This window comes from Phragmites australis, chromosome 6, assembly GCF_958298935.1.
Source record: "Phragmites australis chromosome 6, lpPhrAust1.1, whole genome shotgun sequence".
Taxonomy (NCBI): domain Eukaryota; kingdom Viridiplantae; phylum Streptophyta; class Magnoliopsida; order Poales; family Poaceae; genus Phragmites; species Phragmites australis.
The window spans coordinates 5603780-5624148 of NC_084926.1; positions in this window are offsets into that span (position 1 = coordinate 5603780).

The window sequence follows — 20369 nt, forward strand, 5'->3', positions numbered from 1 at the left end:
AACATATACTAATGGTGGAGAAATCAATGTGCTAATACGAAACAAATTTTGTTAGTTTCGTATTACTAACGTAGCTACTGTTCACCAATATATTATGTGTGTGTATATGTGTATACATGAGTCTAGATGAATCTAATGTTCCCCTTCCAATAATATATACTAACGGTGAAAAATCGATACGCTACTGAAACTACTGCAAATCACGCAAACTTCCAACACAACATTTATTCGAAACAGGCGCAGTAAAGCACACCAATCTACCTAATCTATCCTGCATAAGGGACACCGGGTATGGACAAATGTATCATCGTGTCACTTTCAGTTTTTATTGTTCACCTTTGTTCATTGGTAGCACTATTCCCTGGTCGTCTTAGATCATCTATCATCGAGATTGTGGCACTTGATCGATGTGGACGCATGTGCTGCCAGCATTATGGTGTCCATGTTAGTTGATCCATTTCAAACCTTTATCGTTCTAAATCTTGTGTATCACTGCATCGTGCCATGCATTCATCGCAGTCAAAACCATTTCCGGGGTATTCGTTTTCAGAAGCAAACTGCAGCATTTTTCTTCCAAGAAAAAGAATGAACATTTTAATTGCCACATCACACGGTTTTTTTAGAGGCGCACGGTTCTTATGCATTGCTTTGGCTTGCAGTTGCATGCAGGCAGGACTGTAGGAGGGGTAATGTTGCATACTCAGGTTGACGTTGAGTTTTGCCTATGCCAGGCGAACTGTTGTTATTACTGGAAGTGTTTAACAATATAAAGTAGCAAACTACTCGCTTCCGTCATAAATATATGGTTGTCCTTGTCAAGATGTTGAGTTTTACTTATGCCGTGCGAATTGTTGTTATCACAGGGAGTGTTTGACGATAGAGAGTAGCGAACTACTCGCTTCGGTCATAAATATATGGCATTTTAAATAAGATTTAATCAAACTTTTAAATTTTTGATATATCAGTAACTTTTAAAATATTTAGTTTTATTATATAAAATTATATATGTGGATTTATCTTAGAAGCTACTTTCGTAATATTATAAATTTATCAAATTTATAAATATATTTTAATTAAAAATAGTGATCAAAGTTATGTATCAAAGACCATACGACGTCAAGTATGTTTTTGACGGTAGGCAGTAGGGTATCAACATAAGCATAGTCTAATGTGCACCGTATAGTACGTTTCTATGACTGTTCCTGTCTGTGTTGTCACGCGTGGAGGTTGTGTGCATGTCAAGACACAATAGGTCAAGCCCAGTGGCAGTGCGCTGATGATCCGAATGGAACTGTTCGTTCCGAATAATATCACCATGATGGCTGCTTATGGAGGAGGTAATCGAATCATGTGTTGGTGACCAAATGGTCCACAGAATCAAGGCAGTATAAAACACTAAGGACGAAATGCACTGGATGCCACTCGAAGCTGCTTGATAGCGATTTTAGGTTTGGGCTAAGCTAGAGCTCACTAAAAAAGGAGTTACGCACCTGATCTCTGTTTGCATGCTCAGCATGATGCTAACCCGATAGTTCAGCTGTGTGAAAGTTGCAAGGTACAATACACCCATGATCATTGGATTGGATGCTCAGCTCCATGCACAGCACGACGAACCAGCATGCATCCATGATTCGAGAGTGCGGTCCTCAGAGCCCAGGACGCTACTGAGCAAGAAGAAAAGCTAGGCCATCATCATGAACACGTGAGCAAAAGTGGCGCTTTCAGTGTCAGAAGACTATCAGTTCAGTTCCGATGGGCAATGGCCGGTTAGCAAGTGATTAACTGAGACCACCCTCAGTGCTGCCTGCATTAGTCTCGAGGGCAAGTGGATGCTTACGCGCAGGACCTGGCACACCACATTGCGACATAGGCAGAGTATCTCTCACCGAACACTTCTTTGTTACACCTTGCTTGGTCAACTTGCCATCAAGCTACTGTGCTCAAGTCCATGTGTTACTTTTACCCTTTGGTGTTTCCTTGCGTAGCTGTGTTATCTACTAAAGAACCCTAATCGTCCACCGTTGGTTTTGTCTGTATGCGAGTACGTGACGCCACGGTCATCCAACTCCGACGAGACAAACGGAAACGGGTTCAGACTTGAGACGTTGGCACTGCGTCCTGCTCCATCTCATTCGCGGTACGCCAACACGGCCGTACTCGCATGGATGGACCACCCCCCGACGCCGTAATCACGCGCGCGGCGGGCCGGTGGCCACCCAAGTACGCAACCCGTGGCCCTCCGCGCCATTCCCCGTCGCACTACCAGCCGCGCGCCCGCGGCCGTTGTCGCTCGCGTGCATGCATCCGGCCGGCGCGCGCGGTCCACGGCGCGCCTGTTCCTGAGCGGTCCACGGCCCCGCGCCTATCTGCATGTGACGCGCGCGCTAGCTCCTCAGATCCGATCCGCCTGTACGAGAGCGGCGGTACAGCTAGCCGCGCTGTGCCGAACTCGCCGCGTGGTGCATGCGATCTTGACCCGCGCGGCCCCCAATAATTAGCCTCCCCGAGCACAAATCACCCGACGTTTGACATGTCCTGCGATCTTCCGGTTAGGACGGGTATGCTGGGCGGGGGCGGCGCATCGGGCTGGCCTCGCTGTCGTTGCCGCTGCGGCCACATGCACGATGCACGCGTGCATGCAGGGTGGGAAAACCTAGCCTCGGCTCGGATGTGACCGTGTTGCCATGTAAGACTATCCCTAACCTTTGGTGTCCTTCTCAGCCTAAAATCCATGTTTAAAAGATTCTCTTCTCAGATTTATTTCTTTCAGATTTATGCAATTCAACGACATTCCTTTTCCTATTTCTTTTCCACAAATTTTCAATATTCTATCATTTTCTCATAACTGCTACGACACATACATTAAGGCTGCAATACGTGGTACGTATATATTGCACATGTATTTTTTAGACAAAAAGGATCGTTGCGTCTCGAATCTAAACTTTTTTCGTTATCAATCTCTCAACCATTATCTTCTCTATTTTGTTGCTTTCCAAAATCCAAAGAGTAGAGATGAACGCACGCTACCTATTCCATGGCGGCAACAAATACTAAACCAGCAATATGTATATGTGTTTTGTACATAAACGGTCTTAATTCCAAACCAGTTTCACTGCTAGCTTCGTGTACAAGATTCTTCTCATGGAAGGCAAGAACCACATGCATGCTGGCTTCATGGTCGCGAGTCGTCCCACGGAAGCAATTAAGCACATGTCTGGTACCTTGCATGGGAAGCCAGACGCATGTTGCTTGCTCTAGAAGATAGTCGTTGCTATAAAAGAGGGCAGCTACCATAGTAGAGAGGCACACTTGCCTCCACATTTCACATTTACACAATGAGCTCATCTACGTCGGAAGATCCGTTCTCATCAGACTCGAACGACGATGAGGACAAATTGATGCTGTTGATCGCCATCAAGGAGGAAGAGCTTGCTGCCCAAGGTCGCAGCCGTCAGCGTGGCTCCATGCCACGACATGCGGTCATAGACCATGGGCATCAGGAAGATACTGCTGGGTTATTCTGGGACTACTTCGTCGACAGCCCTGTGTATGTTGATACATTGTTTCGTCGTAGGCGATGCCATCTTCCCGACTAAACATATTTATAGGTTGTGATCCGTACTAACGACTGTTCACCCTCTAAGGTTTCAGATGAGTAGGGCATTGTTCTTTGAGAATTGCCGCTACTGTGGAGAACCACGACCTATGGTTTCGATACAAAAGGGATGCCACTGTGAAGCTGGGCCTAAGCCCACTCGTAAAGATGGCAGCTGTCATAGGACAACTGTGAGGAACCGTCTAAATAGTATTCTAATTAATCATAAAGAGAATCATTTGCTTAATCACAACATATAAATACCATTTCAGTAGTCCCGGCACGTGTTTTGTGTCTAAGATCAGAACACATGCCTTTCAAACGTATAACAACAAAACAAAGCTTAAGAAAAAGCAAGTAATTAACATTAGATTACAAGTTCTTAAGCATTCAACCATTTATAACAATTTACATGAAATATTAAAATAACTATGCAACAGAAACAAAACTATAGACAACAAAAAAAGAGTGGAGCTATATGCCCTTAGGCTCCACCCCAAAAGCTTCACCACTCGAGAGTGATTGCCTACTCGGGCCTATCACCAACATTGACCGACGTGAAGTAGTAAAAAATGAGATCCTCACCAAAAGTATATGAAAGAGCAGTATGAGTATTAAGATACTCGCAAGACTTAATCTATATATGATACATATAGATAACCCGACTCTAAGAATTATGCATGGAGCCATTAGAAAGGAGAAGATCACAAGATTAAGTAAATTCATATGCATAAGCAACCTAAAGACATATGTGTGAGCACATATACTTAACTAACCAAAACTTTTCAAATCAATAAGCAACATGAATATAAATGTAAATTGAACCATTTCATGTAATTAACGACCATCGACAACCGTGCCTACCAAAACCATATCAATCATCCCACATTCGTGACTCTACGAATGATGCAAATGGACAGGAGCATGCTTATGACCGAGAGCATGTCAATTCAAATTGTTTTTACACCCTATAGGGGTACAAGTTTACCCACACGACACAAGGACTATACGGCTTGAGTGACCACATAGACTCACCCAAGGGGGTACCCGTGTCATCCTTTCTCATACCCTGAACTACCCACTTGCAATACCCTTATGGCACCGGGCTTACCGCGAGCGTGTCCGGACACCTCCGGTTCCCCGCCACCTTGCTTCTCATTTTCTTTTTCTCTTACGCGTCATAGGGCCGCAAGGTAAGTGTCGGCATGGCGTATGATATTTGGCTTACCTTACCATTAGATCAATATGTGGTTAGTACGAAAAGTGCTAGAGCCAGCTGCATCGATGGATGGTGCTTAAATGATGCAAGCGATCTATGGTGCCCGAGCTCCTCTCCTGAACTACCCCGGGGAACTCATTGGGGACAGAAGATACCCCTAGCACCGCTCACGTCTCGCCTCAACCTCACCACTCATCCAACCATCAATATCATAATCAATATTTGTGAATAATAAGTAACCCCTAAGCTAGCGAAAAACGGATGAACTATTGCTCGACTTCTACCGATGACTTTTAAGTTAAACATTGATAACGTTATTAAGGCTACAAGGATATGAATAATCAATAACTCAAGGTAGAGATAATGCATCAATATAGGTTCTACCCATAGATGTCCGACATCAACTCAGTGTACATGCAAACTTACATAAACCATAACTTATCAATTTTGACTCCACAATTCAATCAAAGGGTGCAATATGCTTAGATATTTGTCTTACTACTTTGGGGTTGACCTGGTATTTCCCACACAACACTCGCAAAACTTCGGGAGGTTGACGCCGCCTTCACTCGCTTAGATTGTCGGCGCAACGCTCTCTAAACAGAATAAGAATGCATTACATAAATAATAAACGATGGAAAAGTGTGCACATGACGCATGCTTGAATAATACTAGAGCGTCTGCTTCAAAAACATTTGTAAAAGATCGCTAAGTGATTAGGGTTTTGAAGTTTGAAACCCCGGATAAGCTAATCTAAGTCCATCTAGTTTTCAGAGGCTTGCAGTCAGACCGACTGTCGATGTAAAGAATATAGGCGCCCCCCACCGAGATGGCCCGCAAAGGTCAGCTTTGGGCAGTACCCACTTTCGTTCTTTGACCCATGACCTCCGCACGACCAGTCGACGCCAACATGACCACGACCAGGGCCTCCGTAGGGTTCCCCACGACCAGTCCTTACTAGTCGCGGGGCAAGTACTTGTCTAGGCCAATTAAAACTCATTTAATGTCGCTACTCACGCCGTTTTCCTTCCCTAGGCAGTCTACTCCAGCTAAGGCGGCATGGTCAGTGCAGAGTTACCTTATCCCATCCAGCATACATTAATTGTTGTGGGATGGGCGCACAAACGTGATAGGGGGCGCTGCAGGCACGCATGGGGAGCCTGCGACAGGACAGGGCAAGCCGGGTGCTTCGGGTGCCGATAAACGGGGGTGCCACCGATGGACGGGACAGCTGCCGCAGGGACCTAGGGTAGGCACAATGAATGTAGGCTTGTAATGGTTGCTTATATCGTTTCTTAGGACAAGTATGGGTCTTCTGGTTGGACCCACTTGTAAGACTTTTCCCCCTGGAATATAAAGGAGGGATATCTTCTGTAAAGAAGAGAGGATGAAGAAGAATGCATAGGATGTAGGGCTATTACCTCATGAGGGGTCTAAACCTGGATAATCTGGTGTTCCTGAGCAACAAACATATACACATTCCACACATTCCATAGGCACACCCGGAACGCTGATCATGCACCCACTGTCTAGCATACCTCAGAATCATTGTCAGAGATTTACCCTCGACACCGACATTGAACTAGCGGTCAGACCACCGATGTGCAGAAGGTTTTAGTCTCTGACAGCCAGACCGTAGGCATGCTAGTAGTCAAGCCGGCTCTAGTGGCGGTCAGACCCTTATATAGGGTTTTCAACTCAGATTCTCTGGCCCTAAATGGCGGTCAGATTGGACCTATCGGCGATCAGACCGCCAGACCTTGTTGACAACACCCTTGCGGGGTCGCCGACGAGGACTCTGGCGAAACCTTCAACGATGAAGGGTACAAAAGTGATATATGAGACTAGTGTAGTGCTTCTAAAGTGATTTGGATAACATTCACCGAGTTAAACTCAAAATACCCCATGGATTAGATCTAGGCAAGGTTGAACTTGGATCTAAACGACACGAGGGTCGAATTGATCTCGGAAACAACTAGAAAACGGTAGAGGATGCCTCACCTTAGTTTATGGTAGCTTCCTAGTGGATCAATCCACTTCGGAGAAGCTCCGGTTTGGAGATCGGGCTCTAGGGTGGCGTGCGGGCTTGACGTTGGATGAACATACCTCCGGCGAGCGAGAAGAGGGGAGCGGCTTGAGGAAGTCCTCCGAAAGCTTGGGGAGGTTCCCACCGTCGATCTTCGATCATCATGGACATCGAGGTTGAGCTTTCGTTCTCTCTCTAAGGTGGAGTGGGGAAGAGAGTGAGGAAGTGAGTGTGTGAGAGAGAACAAGAGAGAGTGATAGAGTCACTTATGTCGAGCCTCTGCGCTCTGACGGCCAGACCGCCAATGCTCCCGGTTAGATCACAATAAGTCGACATGTCAAGCTCACATGGCTGCACACCTGACAGTCAGACCGTGGGTAAGCCTGGTCAGGTCGTGAGGGCGGTTTTTGCTAAATTTTCCTAAGTGTCCCCTTATCTTCACTCTCACCTTTTTCTAAGTATTTGGGGCTTCTTCAAAGTACTCTAAACTAACTCTAAAGTACTTGAAACACATTTCAAATCAACTTGATAAACAAATATGTATAATTACATGCAATGATGATCATGCATGCTTAATTACGTAATTAGCATTTTGGGATGTGACAGCAGCTGGCATACAGAGTCAGTGCAAATGTAATGGATGAGTATGTTTGGATCGGGGGTAGCACAGCGATACTCGCCCTGACAAAGTTTGTGCAAGCTGTTGTCTTTCTTTTCTCTGATGAGTACCTTTGTGCTCCCACTGTGGAGGATACTGCTTGACTATTAGCCATAGGTAAGCAAAGAAGGTTCTCCGGGATGTTGGGAAGCATTGACTGCATGTATTGGGTTTGGAAGAACTGCCCAAAAGCATGGCATGGTGCATATACAGGTCATACGTGCAAACCCTTTATAGTTTTGGAGACGGTTGTGTCGTACGATCTATGGATGTGGCATGCTTTCTTTGGAATGCCTAGTGGTTTGAATGACATAAATGTTTTGCACTGCTCTTATATTTTCAGCAGGCTCACGGACAGGACTACGCCACCTGTGTCATATACTATTAGTGGTAACACGTATGACATGGACTGCTACCTATGTGATGGGATTTACCCCGAATGAGCGACCATAGTGAAGCCAATTTCAGCACCAAGGGGAACAAGAGCGTGCATTTCTACACCATGCAAGCATCAGTTCAGAAAGATGTTGAATGCACATTTGGTGTCCTACAATTGAGGTTCGTCATAATTCACGGTACATTAAAAGTTTGGAATCAAAGCACGCTGCACAATATGATGACCGCATGTGTCATAATGCACAATATGATAATTGAGGATGAGAGGGGAGGCGCCAATGTGGAGAAGGTGTACGACTATATGGGCAAGAAAGCGATAGTGCGTCGCGATCCAAACCAAGCCGTCCTCTAGTACATTGAAGTCACTGAAGCAATCATGAACCGAGCATTGCACCACCAACTACGTGATGATCTAGCCGAGCACCTATGGAGTCGTCATGGAGTACAGTAGATCAGTCATCATGTTCTGTCTAGATCAAGCATCGCTGTTGGCATGACAACCATCGTAATGTAGTGTAATGTGCATGTAAGTTATGTCAGTTGCAATGTTAGGCATCGTAATGTAACATAATGTGAGTTTCAGTTCATGTCAGTGAAGAATCGCATGTCTACAATGAACTAGGCTTTCTCTGAACTTGATTACATGCAAGTCCACACATAAGTGCAAAATATTTGGAAATTATTACACATAGGATGGCACAACAAAGAGTTCTCGCAAATTCGGCAAAAGCACCTTGTAAAGACGCAATCAATGAGCGTCTACGGGATGTGCTCTACAGCACTCCATGGCACCAAGATCTCTTCCTGCCTCTTCCTGTAGTACTCCCTAAGAGGACCACTAACATTGTCCAAGTTGACCTTCATTATACGCTCGTCCTGATCATTTACTCAGACGGATGCCTACAGACGCATGACCAAAATCTGCTCCTTCTTCAACTCCACCATAACCTTCTTTGTTTCACTAATCTCAGCAAGGTGACTTGCATACATCCCACTCAACACGATAGGCAAAGATATATTGGAAGCTGATTTTCAAGCACAGGTCGCTTTAGCTGCCTCCCTTCCAATGAGCTTAGGAAGGTCAGTAGATGCGTTCGATGCTGCATCGTTCGGCACTTCATTGCATGTTGCTTGGCTGGATTGTGCGTCGGCTCCCTCTTGCATCTTGTGCACCTTCGCGGACTCGTGCACATGCCACTCGGGGTGGTCGGCAAGTATGGCCCAACAATGCGCGTAAGCAAATGGCTTCCCCTCAATCCCCTTGTATGTTGTGCAAGCCCGCGCCATCTGCAAATCGAGGAAACCATGAGAGAAGCAATATCATACAAGTATTGAAACAAATTCTACTGTTAAAAGTTAACAAAACTCCCACTGCAACCAGTACATCCAAACATCCCACAATGGCATGACACCAAAGTAATTGAAGTTTCACAGGATGGCAGAAAACACACACAAAATGAGTTAAAGATCAAGAATACTGCATCCTAAGATAAATGTTTAAGTACTCCTATTATCTCACTCAAAAGAGAAAAGGGTCCATGTTTTACTATTTGGTAAAGACCATCATTCTGTTTCAAACTCAGAGAGGCAATGCTACACACATGGTACCAAATCCTATTGGAGACCACAAGGAACTGGAATCTTGGAGGGTACTAGGAGCAGAAAATACTAGTGGGATTATGCCCTGTCCTTCGATTTTGAACTCTATTTGCTATTAGATGTTGTTGGAAAGTGAAAATTCTTGAAGTTTTGAAAGAATAATGAGGGAAAAACTGAACATGACTGGAACTGGACCGGTAACCAGCTGCTCCCAGTTCCTTGCCAATGTAAGATAAATTGTTGAAAAGTTGTTTTTAAAAACCCAGAGTAGAGGTGAACAAAAATTTGCTATATCCTCAAAGGGCCTCACAAGAACAAGACGAAACTACTTACACTTGAAGATCACATAGATTGTTCTTACTTGATGTGACATCTATTAGAAAGGAAAAATGTTAATTGGTTCGGACTACTGAACAGATCCATGGATCTTGTTCCATCAAGGTAAGACTTCCATACTATACATAAAGATCATAAAAGAAAAAGTATCTAGATCTCAAACACTAGCAAATACAACTCAGATAGTATTTCAGCTATTTTCAAGAGAACTTCATGACTTCAATGTGTTATGCACAAGATATGCATAAGGCTACCTTAGTTTATCAGTAGGCGTACTAGAGAGAAGCAATATCATACAAGTATTTGTGAGTTTCATGTGTTAGGTACCTTGTGACAAGCAAAGCTTAATTGAAACTTATATACCTTGTCACGCTCGTTGGTCCCGTTGGGATTGAGCTGCTCCACCTTCCTTACGTGCACCACAAACTTGCTAATTGCGTCCGTGATGAGCTTCATGTGGTTGATCGAAGCCTTATCTGACCTAGGCATCATGGTCGGCTTCCTATACATGTTGAAATACTTAGCGATCCTACCCCAATACGTATCCTTTGATAGATCAGTTCCAACCACATGATCTTAGCTCACATTTAACCATGCAGACACGAGCAGCTCGTCCTCCTTGTCTGTCCACTTCGTTCGGTCCGTCTTTGGCTCCGCCTTCTTCTTCCTCTTGGAGGTAGTCACCTTCTTCCTTCCCTTCTCCTTGCTACCCATGCTGAATTGACCCAGCTTCTCATCGGGTAAAAGAGTGTCCGCGACCACGAACTAGGCCATCTCTGAGGCCATCACCATTGTTGGAAATGCTAAAACAGTCATGCACTACGATAAGAGGAGCCTCAACATGGTCGAGCTGACTCCCGGATAGCAACCCGTGACCGCTGAACCCAGCGGGCGACCGGTAAAGGTCCATGTCGTTGCCAGCCGAGACGATCGGCTCAAGGCAGTGAGCTTGGATGACACCGACCCAACTTGATATAGTCGAGCTGACTCCCAGATAGCAACCCGTGACTGCTGAACCCAGCGGGCAACCGGTAAAGGTCCATGTCATTGCCAGCCCAGACGATCGGCTCAAGGCAGTGAGCCTGAACGACACTGACCCAACCAAGTCGATCCAGATAGGGGCCGCACTAGACCCCAAATAGGGACTCACGCTCATCACCTTCCTCCGGACGAACGTGAACGTCTTTTCATCGAGTACGTCCGATATACTCGGAATCCCCAAGGATGTGATTGAGCACAAATTGTCTGTGCGACCAAACGCATGACTAGTAAAGCAAAAAGTGCGTCGATTCACAACCAACTGGAATGAAGCGCTTCGTTAGGAGATTGACAAGCTCCTGAAAGCTAGCTTAATCTGGGAGGTGCAATACCCAGAATGGCTGGCTAATCTAGTCATGGTCCGAAAGCACAATGGCAAGTGAAGAATGTGCATCAACTTCACTGACGTTAACAAGACGTGTCCAAAGGACCTTTTCCCACTTCCCCGAATCGACCAGCTAGTTGACTCAATGGCCGACAGCGGTCTCTTATATTTCTTAGATGCTCGATCGGGGTACCATCAGATTAATATGTTTAAGGAAGATGAGGAAAAGATGGCTTTTGTTACACCCTTTGGGGTCTTTTGCTATGTAAAAATATCTTTTGGCTTAAAAAGCCTCGGTGCCACTTACCAATGGTGTATTCAACTCATTATCCGGCCACAGCTTGGAAGAAACGTCGAGGCATATGTGGACGATGTGGTCGTCAAAAGCAGGACCAAGACAGACCTTGTCGCAGACCTTTAAGAAACGTCCAACAATCTCCGGAGGTACTGCATGAAACGTTCAACTTCATTTGCGCATAGAAAATTTATTTTCTGCAAGAAAAGCCCTGGTGAGATGCTCTAGTGATCTCATATCCATCACTGGATCATCCGGTCAGTTCACGTACACCAGATTCTCATTTGCAACCTCTCTGTAAGAATTTGTTCGGTGAATCGTCCAGTGTGCACAAGGCATAAAACACCGGATGTTCTGGTGCGTTCATCTCCACCTAACTCGCTTCTGCACCCTCTGTGCAAGAATTAGTCCGATAACATCGCTTGCTCTCACTGGACCATCCGGTGTACTACTCTCACTTTTCTTTTTACACTAAAACGCTCTGATGCTCTCTTCGCCTTAACACCGAACAATCCGGTGAGCGAAAAATCTTAAGCACTGGATGATCCTGTGAGGTAATTTTTCCTGGACTCACACCAACTCCATTGTACTTTCCAACTATGGTCAGCCATAAGCAAAATCATGTATGAACACACTCATGCCAACCAAGTTTCACTCAAGACCAATGATATCAATGACTCATTATAAACAAATCAAGACATATCTCAATTTAGTTTCTCAAAAATAAAATATTATATGCCATCTTAACCTTTAACTATGCGACACCCTAAGATTATTTTCCTTTACAAGGGCATATTCCTTACCTCTACACGCAACGTGCATGCTGCAGATGTTGCTACTTCGCAAGGGATCACCAAGTTTGCGGTTGTGACGTCGTTGTTGCCGATTTCACAAACGCTTGATGCCCCAATCGTAGAAACCACAACCAAAGCGAGAAAAAGGCCGAACCATATATTGCAAATGTTAACAACGACACCCGGCCTACCTTCATACCTTAGATTTAGGTTTAACCTACTTATTCATCCGAAGGTTTGTTTGGAAGGGTTCAACTTATTTCGGAAACCGGGCTTTAGATACAAGGTAAGGCTCGACTTCTTGGTGGTGTAAAATGGGGTTTAGATTATTTTTACTGATTTTAGACCAAAGGCATCGACTGTGCTTTATATTGAAAGCAAAATATGGATGAGTACGGCTGGGGTTACCAGCTTACAGCAGGTTCAAATAATGAAAATCAACCAAGGCCTCCAGGTCGATTTGATCTCGTTGCAGCTCTACCAAAAGGACTGGCAACTCTACAATAAACTGCTAAGGATCGGCTAGTGAACAGCCGAAACAAAGGCAGCTAGTTACATCAGTTTTGAAGGGATAGAAGTTAGTTTTACTGATTTGCTGCATCGATCTAGGAATGCTTAAGAAGGAAAAAAAAACTCTTGTTGTTTCAAATTAGAACTGAAGCTCCCCAAACAGATCCCAAATGCTCATGCAGTGGACCCTATAGTGACCAGTGATCTAGTTCGATGTAGCCTGGGGAGGATCCGAGGCCGTGAAGGCTGGCGTCACATCATAACAAGAGTACTGCCTAATCATCTCGTAGCCGGATCCCCAAAATTGAGAGAGATAGTAGATGCTTAAGGATCCTTATGGGACATATGTAATCAATCCACCATTCAAGGCTTCCTATATGAGGCCGATCGATGTGCACTTTTGGCCAGTGGTTGTTGCTCTCAATCTGTTTGGTGTGCACGACAAAAGGTGTTGCTCTTGCTCCGCCACCTCCGTGCTTGGCTTCACCAAGTTTCAGATGTCATCTGCTACGCTTCTTCTTTAGCACACACCAATACATGCTTGTCCGTGCAGATTGAATGCAAGTGATATTAGCCTAAATTAATATATGTTTTATTTTGTTGAAGGATGTACGCATCCAGAATACAAATTTGAATAATTGGTGATGGACGGAGGAAAAAGTATACAAAATGATAGCGTTGTCACGTGTCGTACTGGTCAATGATTAGTTATGAAAAAAAGAATGAGTCAGCATTTGCCATTTAAACTACAACCCACTGACCTTGTTATGCACTCCAATCAATGAAATAATGAATTCAGTAGTTGGTAAACAACCTTTCCCGTCAGCATTAGATTGCCTGCTTAGATTGCGTGGGCCCATGAAGATTGGACTACCTAGACTAAAGCCACGAGGACAGTCGTTGGCATCACAAACCTGTCATTAGCGAAGTAGTGACAGCACAAACTACATTCTTTCCCTCTAATCACAAACTTGTCTATGGGGGGATAATATACATAAATAGAGGAAAGAGCAATGATGCACACATTACACACATGGCATGCTTGTGTTCGAAGGCCAATATGGAGCTGGACGTATGCAGTTAATAAGAATTCTACCTCATCCATCAGATAATATAAAGTGTTTCATGCCTCCAAACTGGGGCAATGGCTCAAAGCAATCAAAAGCCACTGGACCATCAGAAGGCAGTGGTCATTGCCCAGCTCCATATGATGATGGGTGGAGGAAAGAAAGCCCTACTTTGTTCAGGCCACTAGCAGCTGAAAATCATGTGAACTTATGCTTGTACCCTGTCCTTCTGTTCACCATCAACGAAAGCACCACTCAGCTACACAGTCAACAAATTTAACCCAGATACCCTGGAAATACGCGTAACTGAAGAGTTTTTTATTCATTGCATGCATATTGTAGAAGTACATATGTAACTGAAGATTTCTATACATGTCAGTGGGCATCAACGGCAGTCAGACCCCCACAATAATTCAGTACGCACGGCCAGTCAGAATGTACGTAAAATGTCGGCGGTCAGAGTCAAGGCCTGTCAGTAAATTCAATGTGCCGAGCCAACCGGTCACATATACAGTATGTGTACGTAACTGACAATCTTTAACTTACACCCCGGCCGCACGCTGCTCCATCACTGCTTTCCAGTTTAGGATTCCAAGCTTGTTCGTGCTGCAAAGGGCTCCGTCCCTGAGCAGCAACAGGGACAGGCATGCTGCATGCGGCTCCAGAGTTCAGAGCCAGGCCACCACCACCACCATCGCTTTCCGGAAAAGATAGCTCATCGGAGCCGGCCCCTTTGCAACAGTTGCGCATGAGCCCCAGAGCCTCGGGGCCGTCGCAAAGGAATCCGATGCTGTCTGCTGGTCACCGGTTGGGTTAGCCGGGTTGGTGAGGCGCCACCGTTCCACCACGCACCGCACCAGAAGGACAGGCGAGTGGTGAAGGGTGGATTCGATAGTGCACAACCGCCCAACTGCCAAGCGACCGAGCCGGCCAATGGCGCGCGCGGCAACGTCGGCACAGCGCGGATGGATGCATGGAGGACGGTAGCTTGAAGACTCGGACACCGTTTTGGCTGAGCACAGCTCGTCCACTCCCGTGGCTAGCTGTGGCCGAAGGATACGACGAAGCAAAGCGTGCGTTGGGAGCGAGGTGGCCAGATTAAAGCACAAGCCAAGTCACGATCGCGAGTGCGGCCGCTGTCTAGCTAGACACCCAACTCCAAAGGTTCCCAGCCTTAAAGCCCAGCTTTAGGAAAAAGGCTTCGTGATCAAGGCTAGCCGCCACCCGGCAGCCGTGGTGCCGACGGCCGGAGGCGGTCCATGCGATGCGTGCGCGGCTGCGCGCACCTGTTGATGTCGCCGCAGCATGCAGCGGTGTGCCTTTCTTCTCGATCTAATCAGTCACGAATCGGGTTTGTGTTTAAGGGTGATTATCGCTCGTGCGCTACTTACGAGGGACACGGACGAGACGCTTGAGGTCCAAGGAGACCGTAACGGCATCTCGGCTGCATGCTCGCAGGATCGCGGGCTACGTAACGGGGGAGGTGAGCTGCTACTGGTAGTACTATCAGACTGCTACCAATCCATTACTTCATCAGTCTCAAAATATATAACATTTTAGAGTTAAGTATAAATATTAAGGTAAAAGATAAAATGATCATCTTGTGTTTTTTAATACCATTTATTGTATCAAAAATGGGATTTATATTGGAAAAGAAGTTACTTAATTGAAAAGGTATTATTGAAAAACTTGTACTAAAGTTAACTCAAAACTATAAAATGTTATATATTTTGAACATTGCAGTAAAGACTAAAACGTCATTTATTTTTAAACGAAGAGGATATATAATATTGCTAACTTCTAGAGTGCCATATCGGTAAGAGTGCCATATCGGTAAGAGAGCCATGCATAGATTTGTTGATACAACTTATCCCATGGTAAGACATTTAATTGCTACATATGTTCTGAGCAATTATATCACATAATACAACACAATACATCTAAGCAGTATTTCTTATTCTAGGATTTTGTGTCTAAACTATATCTTGTGCGAGATACAATTTTTCTCTCTCTTCTCTACATGCCATGTCACATGATACCATCCAAGATGTGTGTGCGTGGTTCTTTTTTTTTTTTTGATAAATCCAAGATGTGTTGACGGCAGACAGGAGTAGTCTCATGCTTTCGCCGTGCATCGATCGAATCGACGAGACATTGCTTTCGGATGTGGTTGCCCATCAAGTTGGAGCGTCGTTTTGTGTTTAAAGATGGTTAGCGCCGTTTTGACCTATCAAATGGATCCCTTGTCTCCCATGTTTGGAGTAGTATACTTACTAGTCTTTATCCTCTCTTCGAAAACCCTTCTCTTTGACAATTAGTAGTGTTTATTTTTCCTGAAAGTTGTTACAGATCTCCTACGTTGGTTAAAGAGGAGGTAGGCACCTTAAGCTGTTCTTAGAAATTCAAAGTTCAAACCCCCTCCGTTCCATAATTATCGCACCCTATTTAAATTGGAAGGTACTCGATTAACCACACCAGTGACAGTCTCAGTCCGTGCTCGTACTCTGAAGACTAGTACTAGACTGCACCCTCTGAAGTCTGAACCGCTCTCAGGTCTGACAAATCAGATTCGTTTAGAACCCTTTTTCTTTTGAACTGATCTCGGACATAATTAGTGGGAGACGATGTTTGGGCCACATGAACACACGATCCAGTAGCAAAACTGGGCCTTGTGCGGCATGTTTCGATGGACTTGCCTTGGAGCTTTGAGCTTTTTTCGGGTCGCTTGCATCTCTGTAGCCTGAACCAGGTTTTTCTTTTTTCGCAAATGCTGCAATTTTTTTACATGTTCCGGTCTTTGCACCAAACGGATACATATAGCTATTACAGAAGAAAAAGGGGGAAAATAAAGGAGGAAAGACTAAAACTCAGTATGCACAAAACAATACCGAATCTGAAACAAAAAAGTTCAGCTAGAAACCATCCTATGCTCCAAGGTAGTGAAGTGCTTGGTTACTGCTATTTCCACATGTCTGCCACCACGGATTAAGACGATCTCGAAGACACCCTATAATGTAACATCCGTCCACAAATAGGTGGTGAAGAACGCAGAGACCTAAAGCAGCTCACGGCCATCATAGTCAAAATCTTAGCCGACACCGACCGGCCGGTGAGAGCAAATGCTGCAAATAGATCGTAGCCTGAGCACATGTACTCAGAGAAGCAACACTCCAATAAAGTTTCCAGCAAAGGCAACGATCAAACTTAATTTCTCTGTGAATAAAAAGAGAGCAACGGTAGTTTCTTTACGTGCATACTTGTCGATTATTCTCAACAAGAACATGAAGTACCTTACTGAATTTGATGACCAGCTAGGCCCAGAATTCAGTTGTACCCAGCAGGAGGCCGGTTTTCTGTTGACCAATGCAATTATATATATGTGATTCTAACAGCTTAGTTGTTGAGCTCATATAACCGACGATGGTTCGTACAAATTGTAAATTGTAGAACTCATAAGTCTAATAAGCTGGTGCAGAGGCCGAGACATTATTTCATTATAAAATAGAGCTTTCTTCACTAAAAAATCAGTCTAATAAGCTGTCCAGACCACATGTACGTATATGATATCTTTGGAAGAAGATGTACCTAATTTGTTCGCATATTTTTGGCAGCAAGGTACTTACAACACAACCATAATGCTTCTGCGAATTATTTAGGGCGGTTGCAGCGTTGCAGGTGTATGGACCTCCGAATTAACATCTCCTTCGGGTTATGGTTCACATGTCACGGCGGGCACATGGTTTTAGTAAATTATTTTAACAAAGGCTCGCACTGTTAATTTCAGAGGACTTTAAGTGAGATGGTAAGAAAAGTCCGCACCAGACTTAAGGTTACGAGTTTGACTCTTACGAATTGTATATACATACAATTTGCTATATTTATGAGTTTAACTCACAAAAACTATGGGGTTCATCATAAAAGCAAAGCCGTCGGGGTTCATCGAGTATAAAAAACAGTGTTAATTTAATTACTATCGGTTTCGAAATTGACAATAATACTACTAAGTATCACTGCTGATTAAACATTAAACATTAAGAGCATCTTTAACAATATAGATAGCTGCAATAGTCAACTTTTTCTCTAACAGCATAAAATAATTGTTACCGGAGAAAGAAGAGTCAGCGACAGTATACTACTAACAATGCGTGACTAAATTATATCTTAACACGACTGATTAAAATCTAATCATCCCAGTGCTTACCTGTCTGCACGTTCAAAGCCCATGCACAATGTCCACGCATCGATCCCTTGGCCACGTCGTGCCATTCCAGCTAATCAGTCTTACCATGCATGATCCACTCGTCTTACCACAGCATCCAATGCAGCTAGCTATAGCAACGAACCTCGTCTTCGACTTTGACCGAGTGCTCTCTCATCTAAGATATTAGTAAATCACGCTTCCTAGGCTACAGGTGCCTGATTTTGCACTGTTTTTCAGCGACGACGATTTCAAAGGATTAGCGGCGGGTTCTATTTCCAGTAGGAATTTTTGTCATTGCCAGCTTAGAGGGAGGTCGTGAAGGTAGGATGGATTTACTATGGTGGCGAAAACAGGGCGGTGGGGATGTCAACGACCATATACGACAGAGGATGATTGAATGGGCGATGTTGGGATAGGGGTGAGCAGAGATGGTGAAATGTAACCGGATTAGTATGGTAAAGATGTAGCTATGAATCCGACGGTTAGGATGCTGTTAGAGGTGGAAGGGGTGAGGGAGCAAGCAAACATGATGAGATGACGAGAGAAAGAAGATGAACAATATCTCACGCATTGTGGAAGACTGGATAGCCATCGGAAGGCTCCGGTTTGTCTCCCGAAACAAAAGCTATTACCAGGGACTTCAAGTATAGACTCTCCCTTATTAAATTTATGTTATATTCTCGATATAATAAGCACTCGATCCAAACATGGACGATGCCAATTAGCAACGGAAAACAGCTATTTTGTCCCATTTTGAATTCGAGTTTACCGCACGGATGTAGCCATCTTTGTAGCGCCGTCTGTTGCAGCCAGAACCAGCGGAGAAAATGAAAATGGCGATAGCTCGCCTATCCGTGCGTGCATGCGGCATGCTCGGTACGCTGCCGCCCCGTGCGTCACGTTCCCGTGCCACCCACGACGTACCCGCCGCGGAATCCAATCCACTACTCGGAGGACATAGTTGACCACGCTGTCAGCCTCCGCACCCCGATCCTTTATTTTAAGCATGCAGGCCGCCTTGACCCCGCCGGCCTCTTCTCCCTTTCCATCTCTCGTCTCACTGACTCTCTCCATCCTCATCAATGCAATCATCCATGGATGTTCCCGCGAAGGCAGCGGCAGTGGCGGCGCCCGTGACGACCGCGTCGGCGCCGGCGGGGAAGGCGGAGAAGCCGACGACGCTGCTGGACGTGCACGAGGTGGAGTGGATCACGCGGGAGCTGGAGCGGCTGCTGGCCAGGGAGCACAACGGCGGAGTTGACGCCGGCGCGGACGGGCGACGCCGCCGGAAGAGGGCCAAGGTGAGCCCCGCGGCGGAGAAGGGGGGCTCCCTGGCCGAGCTCCTGGGGAGGCACTCCGTCTCCATATGCAGCGGCGACACCGTGGACGCCGCCGCCGGGGTCGACAGAGGCCGCCGGCGAGGCGGCCGAGGGAGCTTCCGGGAGGTGGAGAAGGTATAGATCATTCGCGTGTGGTATTCGCACGGAGGCGTAAGTCTCGCGCGTTCTTCTGTAATCAAGTTCTTCTGTAAATTTGTCCCGCGTTGCAGCGTGCTTATTAGTGGAGTTTTTTTTGTATTGGCTGAATGATACTCCTTCAATTAATACATGATGTTTTGGAAAAAGTTTTGTCAAGCTTTAAACACTTTCACTAACAATAGTTTTTAAAATATTTAATTTAAAGATCTAGATTTCTCTTGGAAAATACTTTTATAATATTATAAATTTAATAGATTTTATAAATATATTTTAATAAAAAATATAGGTTAAAATTATACATTGAAGATGGTGTTTTGTGCAAAGCGACATGTACTCACATAAAAGCTAATCACAACACTCTCAAGCTGAATATCATAGGTAATTTGGTATTGATCCGGGGAAAGTTCATGCCTATACCTTTGTTTGTCCCAACAGAAAAGATTAATGTTTAAGTGTCATGGTTACAGCGGTATCGTTAGAATTTTGTACTGCTAAAATTAAACCTCTTCGATGAGGCACCACGACTTGACTGTGTCACGGGTTAATATGTGATAATGTATCTGGGTATATTGGACGATAAGTGTGTGATTAACGTTTTCAGTGACTATTGGTAGGTGTGTCAAGAAACTTATGAACATTAAAATTTATCTAGATTTAAGTTTTCTTTTTAGAATAATAGTTATACATTATGTATCTTTCTTTACAAGTTAGATGAACTTATCTAGAGTATCTATTTTACCAGCCTGGTCCTCCCCTTAAGAGATGAGGTGTAACGTATACATACAAACAGACCGTGATGAATACGATGTAGGTCCTATGCTTGACGAAAAGC